The 20,356-nt window shown below is 35.9% G+C and overlaps 1 pseudogene; it reads left to right on the top strand.

The window, feature by feature from the left end:
• Positions 1-11,595: 11,595 nt before the first annotated feature.
• Positions 11,596-19,828, top strand: LOC127686183 (vomeronasal type-2 receptor 116-like; annotated as a pseudogene).
• Positions 19,829-20,356: the final 528 nt, after the last annotated feature.

Genomic DNA, 20,356 nt, shown 5'->3' with positions numbered 1-20,356 from the left:
GTACAATTTTTTCTTTAGTACACTAACTGTATCTCCATTATCACTACAATGCTTACTATGCATTGTATCTCTATGTGCGTTTCTCCCATTAAAACATGTAGAAAACAAACTGGATAATAAATGTCTAAAATATGATTTGGATCATTTCTATTGGATCATACTGCATAATCATGTTTTTATCATTGAATATTCTTATATCTTAAAATTGTTACTTTTGCATACAAATTATTTCATTTGATACCTATTGTCCAGTGGTAATTTTGTGTTATTAGATTCCAAGAAAAAATGATTAAACTGTAGATTGTATATACAGATAGCACTTAATAAGAAAAACTTATATATTGATCCAGAACTCTAAGAAAATCTATAAAGCATAATTAAATAATTTTCTATATGGTGTTATTCTTGGAATTGGGATGATAAGAATAACAAGGAAGGAGCTAATGAGGATGCTTGAACCTCACCCTGACTAAGAATCCAAACAAATTTTGGATGTAGATGGAGGAACAAATTGGTTGGGAGAGGGAATGGGATGGAGATTGCAGAGATCAGGTGTAGAGTCAGCTAGGGAGAGAGAATCAAGTAAGTGAACAAAACTCAGCAATAGGAGGCAAAGAAGGCATCTCAATGATGTGTCAGAGATCTGGGATTGGGGAGTCTCCAATGGGTATAGTAGAGTGATTCTAGCTGAGATCCTGACAGTATGCAATTAAGAGCCTGAAATGGCATCCTCCAGTAGACAATAAGGCCTCCAAGTGGACATCAACTAAACAAACTTCTACTCATATTTTTTTTTCCTAAAGACCACATAGAAGTACAGGGACAATGATCAAGCAGAAATTGAGGAAATAAATAACCAATAACTGGGCCCCTTTAAAAGATATCCCATGGGCAAGAACCGATCTCTGAAATGACATAAACTATTCTACTATGATTGCAGTCAGAAACCTAGCATAATTATCTTCTGAGATTCTCAACTCAGCAACTAACAGAATCAAATAAACATAACCATAGCTAAACATCGGACACAACTCAGGATGTCCTCTGCAAGAATTTTGAGAAGGATTGAGAGACTAAAATGACTCATGGCCTCCAGAACTAAAAAAAAACAAAAGCCAAAAATCAAAAAACAAACAAACAAAAAACTAACATGTAGCCTTGGGAGCTCCAGAGATGAACTATCGGCTAATGATCATACATGGGCAGGCTCTAAGATGCCTGCACAAATGTAGCAGAAGTGTCGCTTGGAATTCATGTGGGTCTGCAACCACCTGGATCAGGGGTTGTCCCTGACTCTGTTACTAGCTTGTGCAACCTGTTTCCCTGGCTGGGCTCCTTCTCCATCCTCATTGGGGGAAGTTGTGCATAGCCCTTCAGTGACTTGATGTCTCAGTATGAGTTGGTACCCTGGTTATTGGGCAGGGGTTATTCTCACTTCTCAGAAATGAAGGGGAGGGGACAAAATGGAGAAGAGCCAAGTGAGGTGCATATTCAGAGGGAAGGCTATGAGCAGGATATACATTTAATGAATATATTAGTGGAAAGATGAATGATTTACCTGAAATTATATTCCCAAGAAGACATTATAAAAATTTCAATTCAAGCAAAGAAGGAAAACCCAATAAAGAATGTTCCGAGGCTTAAAATGAGATATCATCACATCCTTTGTTTATGTATTTTTTAGATCTCCTTACCTAATAATAATCTAATAAATCACTTGCTTGAAAGTTCTTGAAACAAAGAATATTGGTGTTGTGCCATTATTACTCTTTTCTGTTTAAATATGAAAACTTCCTTACTTGAAAAAAAATTTATGACTTATATTCTAATGCTTTATAAAGCCTCATTACTGAGGATGCAAATGGAAGTATAATATTTCTGTTTTTTTCTTTTGCTATGTGATAGTAGTACAATGTGCCTTTCAAAGTAATTATGTTTAAGTCTGAGACTTGGTTTCCATCAAACTTAGTCACAAAATTTGATTAATATGATACACAGAAGTCAACTGAGAAAGCAAAATGATTTATTGTACTAAATGTGACAGACTAGGTGATCCACCTTAAAGAGAATAGCTAAAAAAAATCCTCTCACCATCAAGACTTAGGTAAATAGTTTGAATAGGATGCAGAAGACATTAATAGCCAGTGCCTAAGGAAAGCTGTCAAATGAAAGCATGATAATATTATACTGCACTTGAAGCTCTGATTACTAAATAAAATCTATAAAAGACTAAACTGTTGTAATTCTAGTTTATACTCACCAGATCTTCTTTGGAACCTCCAAGCACACTATAAGCTATAGGCAGTAAAAAATTCCTATGGAAGGAAAACTCATTATTTTTCAGTATGTTTTTTTGTTTATGGTAAGATCTTCCTTTCTAGTAAATTGCCCTAACCCTATTCAAAGTTTGGTATCACTTACTGAACATAGTGAGTTTCCAAAGAGCAACACCAAGAAGTTTGCAAAAGGGTGAGTTGAAATGCAGCAAGTTTTATGTGGAAATTAGGAATAGGTGATATTGTAGTATTATAATAGTTGAAATAATAAAAAAGAAAGAAGTTTAAAATATTGTCTAGTCTGCTATTCCTCTTTCATTAATGTTTTAAAGGTGATTATTTACAGTGTTAAATTTAAGGTACTATAGTTTTATTAAATTTTGAGCTAAAATGACAGGGTGTATTATAGGAATTCTTAAGGTCACATATTCTAGATTTTCAATTATGATTAGAAAGACATGAATGTTCATAGATGTTCAGAATAGTGTTAGAACAAAAGGAATGATGATCACATTTTAAACTCATCACTAATTTTGCTCATATTTTAAAAGAAATTGGATGGTTAAAAACTATGGTGTGGACTGAAACCATAGTATCATATTAACCTAGAAAACTGGACTACCCAAAAATCCACACATCAAATGAGGTACAAGAAGAATGGAGGAATGGCCCCTTGTTCTGGAAAGACTCAGTGTAGCAATATAGGGCAAAACCAGAACAGGAAAGTGGGAAGGAGTGGGTAGGAGAACAGGGGAAGGAAGGGGGCTTATGGGGCTTTCAGGGAGTGGGCGGCCAGAAAAGGAGAAATCACTTGAAATGTAAATAAAAAAATATATCGAATAAAAAAAAACTAAAAAAAAAAAAAAAGAAATATCTAGACTTCCAATATTCTATAAGCATATTGTGACATTCTCCTGGACAAGATATGTGTTGGCCATACATTGTTGCAAGGATATAAGAGTAAATAATCTACAATTAATGATGAGCTAGAAAATTAATGGAAGAAATCCCTTTAAGGAAACTCATGGGTTTTCTTAAAGGAAGTTGTGACAGAAATAACTATTTGTGAAATTACAGACATGGGGATATCACATTAGAGATAATAATTCTTTAAGAAAACTTGTTGGGAAATGCATAAATACATTAGACATTATAAGAAAGATTTAAATGTTTAGTACTCCCACTTTGCAGTACAGTTGAATAAAGTAAAGAATAGCGATTTGGCCTTCCAATTGTTTCCATATACTCTTGAGTTTTGTTGAATTACAAAAATTTCCTTGGGGAAATTCAACATAAATATGTGTTGTACAGAGATAGGGAACCCACCAAAAATAAAATAAGTACAGGTATCAGCTAAGTGCAATTTGGTGAAACAACCAGTATTTTGTGGTTCCTTACCAGAATATGGTTGAGACATTATTTACAGGGGCAGAAGTAACTCACTTAAGAGCCGAACTTCATGGGTGAAGCAACACAAAGCTAGAGATCTGGAGTATACTTACTGCACAAATCTCAAGATTTTGACAAGGTTAGAGATAAAGTGTTCATTAAAAAAAAATCTGATATAAAGATCTTCTAGGCATCTTTGTATGTTTCTCCTCCCAGGAATGTGGCATGGTTTCCTAGTCTTCATTGCACCTCTTCTTCACTGAGAAGTTTCTTGCATCTAATAATTTTTCACTTGTTTTTTTTCTGAGGGATAAGTTTGAATGTCACATTAAACTCTTTTTTGTTTTGTTTTGTTTTGTTTTGTTTTTTCCGAGACAGGGTTTCTATGTATAGCCCTGACTGTCCTGGAACACATTCTGTAGACCAGCCTAGCCTTGAACTCAGAAATCTGTCTGCCTCTGCCTTCCAGAGTGCTGGGATTACATGTGTGTGCCACCAACACCCAGCTAAATTAAACTCTTATACAATATTCTACCCCTTCCTCTGTCTCTCCTATTTCTTATTCCTCCTCTTCTTCAATATTCCCTGAGTCATGGATGGAGTAATTTCAGATAAACATGAATCGTTAAGAAATAGACTATCATGACCCAGTAACAAACACTTGGTTTCAGAGTCTTCACCAATGGTTATGCATTGAGGTTGAAAATCACTGACACTTAAGTGTACGTAAAAGCAGTTTCATGGGGTTATTACAAAAAACTAGAATAACCACAGAAGTAGCTTCCATAGCTACAGGACTTTTCTCTTGTTTACCGCAAAACTCCCTCATGGTCAATGTGCATGGAATTCTATTGGAAGAGAGTTGTTCTTAACCATATTAACTGGACAATTATTGCACAAGTAGGAAAAACCTGCTTATTATTATTATTGATGTTTAGCATATTGGCTTATTAAAGCAAGAATGTTGGAGAGAGTTCACAAGCAACATTCATGTTCATCCACTAACTCATGTCGAAGCAAGCCAGTAAAATCATTTTCAATCTAGTCACCACTTAATTTCTTCATGACTTAATAGTCAAAGTATGTAACTGCAGGGCATTTAGGCATATGGTGTGCTGGTTATCTACGCAAACTGCTCTTAAAGGGGCCAAAAGTTTTTTTTTTTTTTTAACATCTTTGATAAGAGAGCTGATGGCTGTTTTTTCCTAGAGAAAATTCTATGATTGTGTTTATTGGGTTCAACAAATAACAAGGTGCTTTGTAAAAATGTCTTTGACCCATTTATGCGTTTCTCATATCATGTAAATGAGAATCATTTCTCATATCAGTGCATGAGAATCACTTTTCTATCTTCTGTATTTTATTGTTGAATATTGTCTTTATAGTTCCTATTTGTATTCCCCAACTTTTATTTTCACCTATTCCGTTAATTTGTGCTTCATGTATAGATTCTCTATAGGCATATATTTTTTGCAACTTACTTTTAACAAGGATTTAACCTCTCCTCTAGACAACTAACCAGCAGAGGTAGTAGAAGACAAAAGTTATAAGGATATGGGGGAAGTTTACCTCTTTATCAATAGTTCTTTGTAGGCAAGCTCCACCTTCATTCTCAGCAGTTCAGTCTCATAGCAAATACCAAAAATGACTCAGGAGTTATAGACCAGTCCTCTAGGCAGGCAGATATCAGGTGCAAAGCACAGCTATAGTTCAATCCTGAAGAAACTCTGAGGCTCAAGAAGTAGCAACAAATTGTGAGACAAGCAAACTAAACCAATGCTCATTGCTAGGCTTCAACTGTCTGTGAAGACATACTTAAACTTCATCATCATGGGATCTCTCATGATGATTCAATATCATTATCAAAACATTCTTTTACCTGAATCTGCTTCAGGAAAACATTCATTTTCATGTCTATTCCAGCAAAACATATTTTCACCTGAATCTGGTTCAGGAAATCATCCCCTCATGTCAGCTTTAGCAAGACATTTTACATCTGTGTCCCCAACAATAATCATTTCATAGAACTAAACGTCCAAAGGAACTAGGAGTTTCCACTTCACTTCTCTTCCCCTTATTAGATCTTATAGACTTTATTGCTTCCCTTCAATTGTCTGTTTGCTTTTTAATCTTCTACAAATATTTATTAATTTCTTCCAATTGTTGGTGTTTTCATGGCTTTATTTAGGAACTTATTATTTTTCTTTAAATGTTTGCATTTTCTCACACTTTAAGGGATTTAATCATGTCCTTTATAAAGACCACTATAATGTATACTTTTAATGTTCATACATATTCTTAGTTTTAAAGCCTTTTTCTTGTATTTTAACTATGTTGGAAGATCAGGACCCATTGTGTTAGAATAGTTGGCTCTGGTAGTGGTATATTGCCCTGGGTGTTACTGTCTGGCCTCTTAAACTGACATGAAATATGCTTTGGGGTTATTATATGTAGTTGTCTACACACTTATTTATGAGTTTGTCTTGGTTGAATTGGAGTTTTGTTCTTCGGCTTAGATTCTCTTTGGATTAGGTGGCTTGCTGAGTTTTGCCTGGTTTCCTGGTCAGCTAAGGGGTTGTGTTCATGGGCAAGACTTGATAATGTTGGTGGCTGGTAAATGAGAGTCCAAGTGTGGTGATCTATCAAATCCACAGGAGGCTTGGATAGTATGGAAATCAAGCTTGTTAAGGTTTTGTCTTTTATCATCGACTATAATCCCTATGGTAAAGTCTCAAATATTGGATTCTGTACATAGGCCCTGTGACCCAACACCAATTTCTTTCTTATTGATGAATAAAGATTACCACAGAAAATAACTGGTGTAGAAGAGACATGGATGGAGTTTAGGTATGTCATGCTTGGGGTCAGAGGCAGGAGGAAGAATGAGATCTGCAATGGGATAGGTAAGCCATAAAATCCTGACCTTATGGGCTGGCCAATTAGAATTGAGAGAAACCCAGATGAAACAGTAAGTTGTAGGTAACAATTTGGAGTTATAGATAGGGAAATAGATTCTAACAGCATGGAGGTTATGTAGCTACCAAAGTCTTATGCTGAGTAAGACTTATTAAGAAGTCTTACTTATTAAGTCTTACTTGTTAAGTCTTACTTACTTATTAAGAAGTCTGTGTGTGTTTTTACCCAGGAACTCAATAATATAAGGTGGTATAGAAACCTTGTGCTTGGGTTTAAATACTTTTTACAACAGAAGCTGCCCTTACTAATTTGTTGCAAGATTAAGGTAGACCCTTAGAGCTATGTAGGATGAAATAATCACAGTAGGAATGGTCTACAGAGATCCTACCTGGTCTTCTGGCAGGTGTGGCCTCTGGAAGAGAAAGTGATATCATTCTTGAAGTTTTAAAATATAGCCATTTTATAATACTTGATTTTTTTTTGTTTTTGTTGCATCCCCAGTCCCCTTTCCCATAGTTCCTCATCCCATTCATACCTCTTAGAGGATTGTCTCCCTTACCAGACCTGCCTCATTCCTAGGGCCTAAAGTTTCTAGAAGATTATATGCATGTTTTCCCACTGAAACCAGAAAAGGAAGACCTATGCTCCATATGTGCAAGGGGCCTCTGACTGACCTGAGTATGCTGCTGGTTTGTGGCTAAGTCTTTTGGAGCTCCCTGAGATTTGGGTTAGTTTAGCCTGATGGCCGTCCTATGGGGTTGCTCTCCCAGATAGCTTCTTCAATCCTTCCTCTAAGTCACATATAGGAGTCCTTGATTTCAGTACAATGAATGCATATAAGTGTATAAGCCTCTTTTGCAATCAGCTGCAGATAGGTCTTCTCAGAGGACTGTCATGACATGCCAGACTCCTGTATATAAGCACATTATAGCATCAGTAATAGGATGAGGCCTTGGTGCCTGCTTTCCCATGAAATGGATCCAAAATTGGTCTTTTCATCAGTCTCTTCTTTATTTTTTTGCTGCAGTTCTTTTACACAGGAAAAATTCTGGGTAGGAAATTTTATTGGGTGTTAGTAACCCTGTCACTCCACTATCTACTGAAGGTGGACACTTTGAATTCCCTCTCCCCAATGATGGCCATTTTTGCTAAGTTATACCTGAATAAGTCCTGATAGTTTCTCACCTCCTAGATCACTGGTACCTTCTAGAGTAACTCCCACTTCTGCCCTCCCCCCAGACTTCTTATTTTTCATATTATTTTGCCTGTGAATTGCTCTCCTGACTCCCTTCTCTGATTCTGTTCCCCCTTTCATGTGTCCCTTCCTTCTCTCATCCAGGTCCCTCCCAAATTCTGCATCCTGTGATTGTCTCCTTATTCTTTCTAAGCTGAATTGAAACATCCCCATTTAGTCATTTCAGCTTGATGCACTTGTTATGATCTGCGGGTTGTTTCCTATGTATGCTATACATTTTGGCTAATATCCAATGAAGAGTGATTACATTCCATATGTGCTCATTTGTTACCTCACTCAGGATGACATTTTCTAGTTTCATCCATTTGCCTGCAAAGTCATAATGTCCTCATTTATAATAGCTAATTAGTACTCCATTGTGTACATAAACCACATTTTCTGTATACATTTGTTGTTTGAGGGTCATCTGGGTTGTTTCCAGGCTGACATGAATTCGGTGGAGCACATGTCCCTGTGATATGGTGCAACATATTTTGCATATATGCCCAAGAGCAGTTTATCTGTCTTCATGCAGAACTATTTCAAATTCTCAGAGGAACCACCAGATTGATTTCCAAATTGGTTGTGCAATTCCCTCAGCAATGGATAAGTGTCCGTCTTTCTCTACATTCTTGCCACTGTGTGTTGTCATTTGATTTTTGTTCTTAGCTATTCTGATTAGTTGAGGTGGAATCTCAGGATCATTTTGATTTCCTTCCATTTTCCTTAAGACTAAGTATTTTGAATGTATCTTTAGTTGCTTCCACACCATTCAAAATTACTCTGTTATGAAATCTTTGTTTAGCTCTACATCCACTTTATAATTGGGTTCTTTGGTTCTTTGTAAGTTACTTTCATGAGTTCTTTATACATTTTGGATATTAGCCTCCAGTCAGATGGAGAGTAAGTGAAGATTTTCATTCCAAACAGTAGGTTGTCAAAATACACATTGATGATATATTTTGTTTACAGAAGCTTTCATGCATGCTTCCTGAGTTCCCATTTTTCAATTCTAGATCATAGAACCTAAGCTGCTGGTGTTCTACTCAGGAAATTTCCTCCTGGGCAAATGAGTTCAAGGATCTTTACAAAATTTCTCTTCTATTACATTCAGTGTATCTGCTTTTGGGTTAAGGTATCTGAGTTACTTTGACTTGAGCTTTGTGCAAGTAGATTAATATGGACCTATTTTTATTCTCCTATATACACACTACCAGTTAGTCCAGCACCATTTATTGAAGATACTTTCTTTTCCCAGTATATATATATATATATATATTTGGAATATTTGTTAAAGACCTAGTGTCTATAGGTACATGTGTTCACTTCTGGGTTTTCCATATATTCCATTGAAAAAACTGTCTGTCTCTATACTAATAACATGCAGTTTTTAATCACCCTTAATCTGTAGTATAGCCTGATGTTAGCGATGGTGGTTACTCCTGGATACTGTTTTATTTTTGAGAATTGTTTTGGCTTCTTTGTTCTTATAGCTTTTCTCTGTGTCTTCTTGAAACACCAAGATACTCCCATTGTCAAGGCCAATAATGAAACTCTCAGCTATATCCTACTCATCTCCATCATATTTTGTTTTATGTGTTTTTTTGCACTGCATTGATTGTCCAGGTATGGTAGGATGGATCATGAAGCAGATCACATTTGTCATTGTGTTCACTGTGACTGCTTCTACTGTCTAAGCCAAGACAATTACTGTAGTACTAGCAACTAAGATCACTGTTCCAGAAAGAAGACTGAGGTGGCTACTGCTTTCAGGGTTACCTAATCACATCATTCCAATATGCACCCTGATCCACATGATTCTCTGTGGAATCTGGCTGGAAACTTCTCTTCCATTTGTTGATGCTAATCTGCACAAGGTACATAGACACATCATCATTGCTTGCAACAAAGGTTCAGTGATTTCCTTCTACTCTGCCCTCTGATACATGGGTTCCTTGCTTTAGCAAGTTCCACTGTAGCTTTCCTAGCCAGGAATCTGTCTGACACTTTCAGTGAAGCCAAGCTCCTGACATTCAGCATGTTCGTGTTCTGTGGTGTCAACTTCTTCCCTGTCTACCACAGCACTAAGGGAAAGTCTATGGTTGCTGTGTAGTTTTTCTCTACCTTAGCGTCAAGTGCAGGGATGCTTCTTTGCATATTTGTCCCAAAATTCTACATTATTTTGTTGAGGCCACAAATAAGTTCTTTTAATGAGTTTAGGAAAATACATGCTAAAGCTAAAAATATCAATTGAATTTGACTGCTGATAGAAAATCCAACATATCCACATGTTCTCCATATTGTTTCTTTCCATTATAATATTATGTGGTTTTCTACCATTAAAAAGTTAGAAAGGAAGCTGGACAATAAAGATCAAACATATGAAAAGAACATCAGTCTAATGGATGAAAATATGCTATCTGATACTTTTACACTTTTAATGATGGCATGTTTTTATCATTGGAATATGTAATATCTGAAAATTATTACTTGTCTGTAGACATTATTTCATTTAAGACCTATTTTCTTTTTGTTTATAGGTCTTTTTTTTTAATTCGATATATTTTTTATTTACATTTCAAGTGATTTCCCCGTTTCTAGCCTCCCCACTCCCTGAAAGTCCCGTAAGCTCCCTTCTTTCCCCCTGCCTCCCACCCACCCCTTCCCAATTCCCCACTCTGGTTTTGCTAAATACTGCTTAACTTAGTCTTTCCAGAACAAGGGGCCACTCCTCCTTTCTTCTTGTACCTCATTTGGTATGTGGATTATGTTTTGGGTATTCCAGTTTTCTAGGTTAATATCCACTTATTAGTGAGTGCATACAATGAATCACCTTTTGAGACTGGGTTACCTCAATTAGTATGATGTTCTCTAGCTCCATCTTTTTGCCTAAGAATTTCATGAATTCATTGTTTCTAATGGCTTAATAGTACTCCATTGTGTAGATATACCACATTTTTTGCATCCACTCTTCTGTTGAGGGATACCTGGGTTCTTTCCAGCATCTGGCAATTATAAATAGGGCTGCTATGAACATAGTAGAGCATGTATCCTTATTACATGGTGGGGAATCCTCTGGGTATATGCCCAGGAGTGGTATAGCAGGATCTTCTGGAAGTGAGGTGCCCAGTTTTCAGAGGAACCACCAGACTGATTTCCAGAGTGGTTGTACCAATTTGTAACCCGACCAGCAGTGGAGGAGTGTCTCTCTTTCTCCACACCCTCTCCAACACCTGCTGTCTCCTGAATTTTTAATCTTAGCCATTCTGACTGGTATAAGATGAAATCTCAGGGTTGTTTTGATTTGCATTTCCCTAATGACTAATGAAGTTGAGCGTTTTTTAAGATGCTTCTCCGCCATCCGAAGTTCTTCAGGTTAGAATTCCTTGTTTAACTCTGTACCCCATTTTTAATAGGGTTGATTAGTTTTCTGGAGTCTAACTTCTTGAGTTCTTTATATATATTGGATATTAGCCCTCTATCTGATGTAGGATTGCTGAAGATCTTTTCCCAATTTGTTGGTTACCGATTTGTCCTCTTGATGGTGTCCTTTGCCTACAGAAACTTTGTAATTTTATGAGGTCCCATTTGTCAATTCTTGCTCTTAGAGCATACCCTATTCCCTGATACCAACTTATGTCTTAGCATTTTACTGCTGTGAACAGACACCATGAACAAGGCAAGCCTTATAAAGGATGATATTTAATTGGGGCTGGTTAAAATCTCAGAGATTCAATCTATTATCATCAAACATGGGAGCATGTCAGCATCTAGTTAGGCATGGTAAAGGCAGACCTAAGATTTCTGCATCTTCATTTGAATGCTGCTATTGGACGATTGGCATCCAGGTAGCTAGGATGAGTGTTTTTTCCCATGCACCCAGTGAAACACTTACTCCATCAAGACAATACCTACTCCACTGGGTCCACGTCTTCTAATAGTGCCACTCTCTGGGCAGAGAAAATTCAAACCATCACAGTATCTGTAGAAATTTGAATCAAATATAATCTAAGACCAGTTATTTGGTACACAGTGAGTGTTGAGATAGAACCAATTAGTACAATTTAAGGTACATTGTGAAATGTAAAGAGCTCCTTCCAAAAGATGTAGTTATAAACAATCTTATATCATTCAATTTTGTACAGCCTCACATATAAAATGAAAAGGGATGAACTTTGTTGAAGGATAGAGGAAGAGTAGGAATTATTATAGTATTTCTATTACCTATGAATTCATTAGTCTTTTGTAAATTGCCAACAGAAACATATTTGGCTACCTATTTTTTATAATCTTATAAGGCCATGACAGTTCCTCATGCTGTTTCTGTAAAGAAGTATAATATTCTAGATAGCAGATAACTCATTTATTTTCCACACATGTTATGTGTTATAAGATTAAAGCATAGGCAGGTTCAATATTGTATAGGAAATCTTTCCTTTTCAATAGCTATAAAATACGTTTTTCATCATGATCAAGAAAACAAAATAGAACAGTAGAAAAGTTAAAAATGACAGGAATTTGTAAATCTACATTGTGATTTTAAGACTTGTTAAATTTTTTTAAAGGTGCACATCCTAATTCATCAAAATAGGAATTGTGTAATCATTTCAATGGGTCACATAAGTCCAAGAATTCATTGCTTAAAACATTGAATTTTATGTAATATTACAGTAATTAGAACACATACTTTCATGATTAGTGTGCTTTGTTTGCAGGGTGACACCCAAGACTATCCAGTTGATTTCCTCTGTATATTTTGCCATTGAAGAAATTAATAGGAGCATTTATATTTTACCAAATATTTCCCTACTAGTTAAGATTGAATGTAACTTAATGATGGATCATGTGAAAAGAGGTTTGTCCTTGAAAAGAAAGGAAATTATTCCTAATTACTACTGTAAAAATCAGAGAAGATATTTAATAGTACTTACGGGACCTGTGTGGAAACTGTCTACCAAAATCGGACGATTCCTATACATCTCTGGAACTCCAGAGGTAAGTCAGGGTGGGTTACTTTTAATGAAATACTATTTTACCACGGTCTGTGTTTTTGTGTACAAAGACAGATTAAAAGTCAAAGGATTCATTTATATCTGCTCTGATCTTTCAAACATAAATACTTAGATATGTTCTGTGCCAAAAAACACCTTTATGGTAAATGTGATTGAGAGACAGCAGTAAAGAAGAACGTTTACCTGAACACTTAGTTTACCTGTAGTTGTTAGGTGAATCACAAGAATTTGGATATGACTTTAATAGTAACACAAAGAAATCTCACTTTTTGAATGTACTTTAGCAAACTTAGATCTTAGTCTAAGTCCTCTCCGTTCCATCTTCTTCATGTTGCTGCTTATGGGTGTATTTCAGCTTTACTGTGGTCATTTTCATCTTCTTCTAAGTGACAATGAACAGTTTCCTCACCTATCTCAGATATCACCCAAGGACACATCTCTACCATTAGCCATGGTATCCCTAGTGGTTACTTCCAATGGAACTGGGTAGGACTGATAGTTACAGATGATGACCATTCAATTCAATTCCTTTCTGAATTGAGAGGAGAAATTCAAAAAACATTGTCTGTTTAGCATTTGTAACTATTATCACAAAGGACAGGATATTATATCTTAAAATGATTCAAAAGTACTATCAACAAATCATAATGTCATCAGCACAGGTTGTAATCATCTATGGAGATAAAGAATCTTACATACAATATATCTTCATACTATGGAAATCTAAAGACATTCAGAGACTCTGGGTCAGTGTGTCAGAACTTGATTTGATTACAATTAAAGGAGATTTCATGCATAACTCCTTGCCTGGGACTCTAATTTTTTCATATCAGCATTCTGAGTTGTCTGGTTTTAAACGATTTATACAGACAGTACATCCTAAAAACTACAGTAATGACATTTCTTTTGCTAAACTATGGTGGACATACTTTAAATGTTCTTTGCCACCATCTACTTGTACAAAACTGAGGATTTGTCCAATCAAAACAGTATTTAAGTGGTTACTCAGGTCACCAATTGGAATGTCCATGAGTGATACATGTTATAACTTATACAATGCTGTGTATGCTGTGGCCCATTCACTCCATGAGATACTTCTGCAGCGTGTAGAAACACAATCACTGAATCCTGGAAAGGAACTGGAATTGGACTCCTGGAAGGTAAAGTGTCTTATACTGAATGTATATGATAAAAATGACATTGTTAAAGGGAATCATGAAGTCAAAAACAATGTAAAGAAGAACCTCTATCTGTGGATGGGTGGGAGAACACCCTCATAGAGGCAAAGAAGAGGGAAAAGGGAAGATATAGGAGGGGGGTTGTGGAGGGGTAATCAGGAAAGGAGATATCGTTTGAGATATAAATGATTGGAATGATTAATATTAAAAACCAATATCATATTTATTTCTTATTTTATTATTTTTATTAGATACTTGCTTTATTTACATTTCAAATGTTATCCCCTTTCCTCATTACCCCTCCAAAATCCCCTATCCCATCCCCCATACCCCTGCTTACCAATGCTTCCTCCTACGTTCCTGACCTGGTATTCTACTACACTGGGGCATCGCTCTTTTACATGGCCAATGGTCTCTTCTCTCATTGTTGTCTGAAAAGGCCATTCTCTGCTACTATGTAGCTGAAGCCATGGTTCCCTTCTTGTGTCCTCTTTGGTTGGTTGTTTAGGCTCTGGGAGCTCTGAGTGTACTGGTTGGTACACATATTTTTAATAAATTCTATAAATATAAAAAATGAAAAATTCTCATGAAACTATTAAATGGAAGTAAGGAAATGACTTTTTTATGATAAAAAATGTTGCTGATTGCAAATAATTTTCAAGTACTTTTGCCTTATTTTGACCTAATAAGGGTTTAAATTCACTAACTTATTATCAAATAACACTGTAGGTAGAAAAAAATTAGAAAACATATCTCTATTCTCCAAACATAAATTCAGGTGTGCATGTATTTGTGAATCACATCCAGTGGGAAAATGTTGTTTGTAAAGCATAATGAAACTTTACATGTAACCAGAACTTATTTTCTTTGTTAGTAATGAATACTTCTAATAAACATGGATTTTTAAAGTAGATAATTGACATTGCAGATATTCCAAACTTTATAATTTATGTAATAATGTGAACACATAGTTGAAACTAAAATAACAAATGTGTTTCAGATGTTCTCTTTTCTGAAGAACATACAATTTGTAAATCCTGCTGGAGACCTGGTAAACATGAACCAAAATATAATATTGAATACAGAATATGATATTTTCTATATCATGGATTTTCTAAAACAGTATGGACTTAAAATAAAAATAGGAAGTTTTTCTGGTCACTTTACAAATGGTCAACAACTATGTATGTCTGATGAAATGATCAAGTGGGCTACAAATATTGATCAGGTAATTTGTAATTTAGTTTTACTTTTAATACTTGGTATGTAGTACAATTAATTAAAAATCTTGTCCATTTTTGTTTTGGCAAAGCATAATATATAATATTCTAATGTCTAATATTTATTCAGGTATTGACTGTCTAGTTTTCTAAATTTATTCTCTCTCTCTCTCTCTCTCTCTCTCTCTCTTTCTCTCTCTCTCTCTCTCTCTCTGTGTGTGTGTGTGTGTGTTTGTGTGTGTGTGTGTGTGTGTGCGTGTCTGTATCAATTGAGTGCATTAGTCTTTTGTTATGCTAAATACTGCTTGCTCCCATAGACCTCACACAGACCCAAGTGGCAATATGGACCTTGCCTCCCATGTCATCTCTGATCAGTGAATCAATATCTTTACAGCCAATGGCTGGTCACAAGAGACATAGACCTAGGGTTTAGGTTTATAAGGCTTGTGGTTGTAGGAGCACTGGGAGAGGAGAGAGAGACACAGAGAGAAGCAGAGAGAGTGGAGAGAGAGAGAGGGAGAGAGAGGAGAGAGAGAGAGAGAGAGAGAGAGAGAGAGAGAGAGAGAGAGAGAGAGAGAGAGAGAGAGAGAGAGAGAGAGAGAGAGAGAGAGAGAGAGAGAGAGAGAGAGAGAGAGAGAGAGAGAGAGAGAGAAAGGTAGAGGACATGAGTTAGAAGTAAAGAAAGCATGGGCATTAGGGCTGGCCTATTGGAGTTAAGAGCATCCCAAATGAAACACAATATGTAATAACCTGTAGTTATAGAGAGCAAATAAGATTCTAATACCATAGAGGATAGATATATATGATATAAATCCAGTTCTAGTATAGGAAAAGGTCTATTGTAAATATAAAGTGTGTCTTTTATCCAGGAACTAAATGGTTCAAGGTGGGGTAGAAACCCTAGATTGAGATTAAATATTTTCTCCACCAGTCACTCTCTCTTGGTCTCTGTCTTTGATTGGATTTTTTCTCTCTCTCTATCTAATAGGTATTTCATATTATATAAGTCATGATGTATTTATAAAAGTTTTATCTTTAAAGAGGAAAACAATGTAATTTTACTTTGTAATATGATACATGTTTGTAAAAGGAGGTTTTCAGTGGCTTTCTTTTGTGAATCATTGCATCATTTGCCACTTATGTTGAACTGTTTATTTCTATAATCTGTCTGATTCTCCTCAGAATCTGCCCTCCTTATGTAGTGTGCCTTGCAGACCAGGACTCAGAAAATCCCCTCAGGAAGGGAAGGCTATTTGCTGTTTTGATTGTAAACCCTGCCCAGAAAATGAAATTTCCAACATGACAAGTATGGATACATCTTTTCAAAATAATATGATTGTTTATTTCTCCCATATTTACATAGTTTTCATAAGTCCTTTGGGGAAAGTCAAAGATAAATATCATTTCAAAGTAAAAAAAAAAACATAGTAGCACTGGAGTTTGAAATCATAAACTCAGTCTCTTGAACTATATCTTGTCTGATAATTCTTTGAATCAAAGAAAACAATATTTCTTTACAGTATTAAAGATTACTGAATTATTTTATGTTTACATGTTTCAAGTATATTAAAGATGTAGATGCTATGCATGATGTATATCAGTTGATCCATAGTAGAGGCTGGATGTATGGCAGTTTCGTTCTTTGGTTTCTATTTCTTCTAGAATTTTCAGAGGATGTGTTGGCTGAGTGTTGCCTGCTTTCCCTGTCAGCTCAGAGAGTGTGTTCAGGGGCATGTCTTGAGTGTTGGTAGTTGGAAGAATGGTGACAAGGTGTGATGGTCTGAGAGATCAACTGGGGGTGGGAGGCATGGACAGAAGCTGAGGTGAAGTTTCCCTTGTAATTCTGTTGCAATACTAGTGGAGAGCCTGAGAACTATGTCTGAGGTAATAGTGATAGGAAGATGTGTCTACTGTTCTTCCTATCAGTTGCAACTCACTTTAGCTCCTTTGATCCTTTCCATTACACTTCCATAGGAGTCCCAGACCTCAAAACGATAGTTGGCTTAAGTATCACTATTTAGGGATTATATGATAGCAACATAAACAACCCTCAAAATTCTACCAGAGAACTTCAGCACCTGATAAACATCTTCGAAAAAGTGGCTGAATATAAAATTATCTCAAATATATCTATAGCCTTCCATTACACAAATGATAAACAGGAGAAAAATTAGGGATATAAAACCCTTTGCAATAGCCACAAATAATATAAAATTTATTGGTACACCTCTAACCAAGCAAGTGAAAGACTTGTATAATAAAAATTTCAAGTACTTGAAGAAAGAAATTGAAGACCACAGATGATAGAAAGATCTCCCATGCTCATGGATCAATAGGATTAATAGAGTAAAAATGGCAGTCCTAATAAATAAATCTACATATTCAATGCAATTCACATTAAAATTTTGACACAACTCTTTACAGACATGGAAAGAACAATACTCAATTTCATATGTAAAAACAATAAAAGCTAGGATAGAAATTCCAATTGTCACCAATAAAAGGAATTCTGGGAAAATCACCATCCATGATATCAAGCTGATCTATAGAGTGATAGTGACAAAAACTATACGGCATTGGTACAGAGACAGACAGTTGATCAAGGGAATATAATTGAAGACCCAGAAATAAGCTCACACACCTATGGATATTATGGAGATAATTGGAGATTATGGAGATAATTGTAAATAGTTCTACCTGAAGACCCAAATATACCTCTACTGAGCATATACCCAAAAGATGCTCCACCACATGGACATGCCCTTTTCAATGTTCATAGCAGCCATATATATATATATATATATATATTAGCTAGAACCTAGAAACAACCCAGATATACCTCATCTACAGTATGGATAAAGAAAACATAGTTCATTTACACAGTGAATTACTATTCAGCTATTAAAAATGAGGATATCACAAACTTTGCAGGCAAATAGATGGAATTAGAAAAGATCCTGAGTGAGGTAACCCAAACTCAGAAGAACAGTCATGGTATGCACTCACGGATAAGTGGATATTAGCCAAAAAGCACAGAGTACCCATGATAAAATTCACAGACCACTTGATATTAAATAAGAAGGTATAGCCAAATGAGGATGTTTCAGTCCCACTTAGAGTGGTGAAAAATTAATAATGGGAAGCAGATGGAGGTGGGGAACTAAGTGGGAAAGATGAAGGGGAAGTGAAAACAGAGACAGGACCAGGTATTAGGAAAGACAGGAGAGAAGTCTATAAAGTCAGTAGAATGAATGAAAATATGCAACTGAGGAGAGTGGGGCCATGCAGAAACTGTAGAAACTCTCCCAGACCTGAGATGTGAGAAGTTTCCAGGAATCAATGGATATGATCTTATCTGGAATGCAAAAGAGTAGGGAGATGGAACTTAAGTAGACCACCTCATGTATATGCACAGGGTCCTAGGAAAGGAATGGGTCTAAAATTTTGACCCATAATTGTTCCTGTCTAAAAGAAATGCAGGTTAAAAATTGAACAGAGACTGAAGGAAAGGTTATTTAGTGACTTGCCCAACTTGAAATATATTCCCTGTCAGGCACCAATCCCTGACAATATTATGGAAGCAATGTTGTACTTGCAGACAAGAACCTAGCATGGATATTTTCTAAGAGGCTATACCAGCAGATGACTGAAAAAGATTAATTTAATATTTTTTTCTATGCTAGATATGGATCAATGTGTGAAATGCCCAGAGGATGAATATATGACCACCGGACAAACTAACTGTCTTAAAAATGTTGTAAGCTTTCTGGATTATGAAGAACCCTTGGGAATGGCTCTGGCTGGCTTGACTGTGTTCTTCTCTTCTCTTACAGCTATTGTACTCTGTGTCTTCTTGAAACACCGAGACACTCCCATAGTCAAGGCCAATAATGAAACTCTCAGCTATGTCCTACTCATCTCCCTCATATTTTGTTTTATCTCTTCCTTGCTCTACATTGGTCATCCCAGTATGGCCAGCTGCATCCTGCAGCAGACCATATTTTCTGTTGTGTTCACTGTGGCAGTCTCTACTGTATTGGCAAAGACAATTACTGTAGTACTGGCATTCAAAAATATTGTTCCAGGAAGAAAGATGAGATGGCTGCTGGTGTCAGGGACACCTAATTACATCATTCCAATATGTACCATGATCCAAATGATTCTCTGTGGAATTTGGCTGGGAATTTCTCCTCCATTTGTTGATGCTGATGTAAACATGGTTTATGGCCACATAATCATTGTTTGCAACAAAGGTTCAGTGATTGCCTTCTACAGTGTCCTAGGATACATGGGCTCTCTTGCTCTAGCAAGTTTTATTGTAGCTTTCCTGGACAGGAATCTGCCTGACACATTCAATGAAGCCAAGCTCCTGACATTCAGCATGCTAGTGTTCTGCAGTGTCTGGATCACCTTTCTTCCTGTTTACCACAGCACTAAGGGCAAGGCTGCAGTTGCTGTGGAGATCTTCTGTATCTTGGCCTCCAGTGCAGGGATACTTCTATGCATATTTTTGCCAAAGTGCTACATTATTTTGTTGAGACCAAAAATAAATTATTTTCATAAGTTTAGGAAAATATATGTGAAATCTAAAAATATCAACTGAATTTCACTGCTTATTTAGTAATCAAACATATCTACATAATCTCCACACTGCTTTCTATGTATTACATCATTATGTCAGTTTTTAGTATTAGAAAATATAGAAAACAAGCTGTAAAATGAAGATCTAAGCTATAACCTGAAGTCAGTCTATTGGATAAAACAATATAATCAGGTACTTTTATACTTTTAATGCTGGTATGTTTCTATCATTGAAACATGTGATATATGAAAAATTGTTATTTGGTGGTACAATTTATTTCATTTCATATGTATTTTACAGTACAACTTGTGTGTTATTTTAGATTACAGAAAAAAGTGCATTGGCATGTAGATTGCATAGATAGCATTAAATAATGGAAAGTTATATATTGACCTATAACTGCAAAGAAATCTATAAAACATAATTAAATAATTTGTACATGAGGTATTCTAGTACTTGAGATTATAAAAATAACAAGGAAGGCTCAAAGGAGAATGCTTGAATCTCACTCAGACTAAGAAATAGAATAATTTTTATATATGGATGGAG

Source organism: Apodemus sylvaticus, chromosome 1, assembly GCF_947179515.1.
Source record: "Apodemus sylvaticus chromosome 1, mApoSyl1.1, whole genome shotgun sequence".
NCBI lineage: Eukaryota > Metazoa > Chordata > Mammalia > Rodentia > Muridae > Apodemus > Apodemus sylvaticus.
Note: the sequence above shows the minus strand (reverse complement) of the source record. Positions and strands in the feature narration are given on the sequence as shown.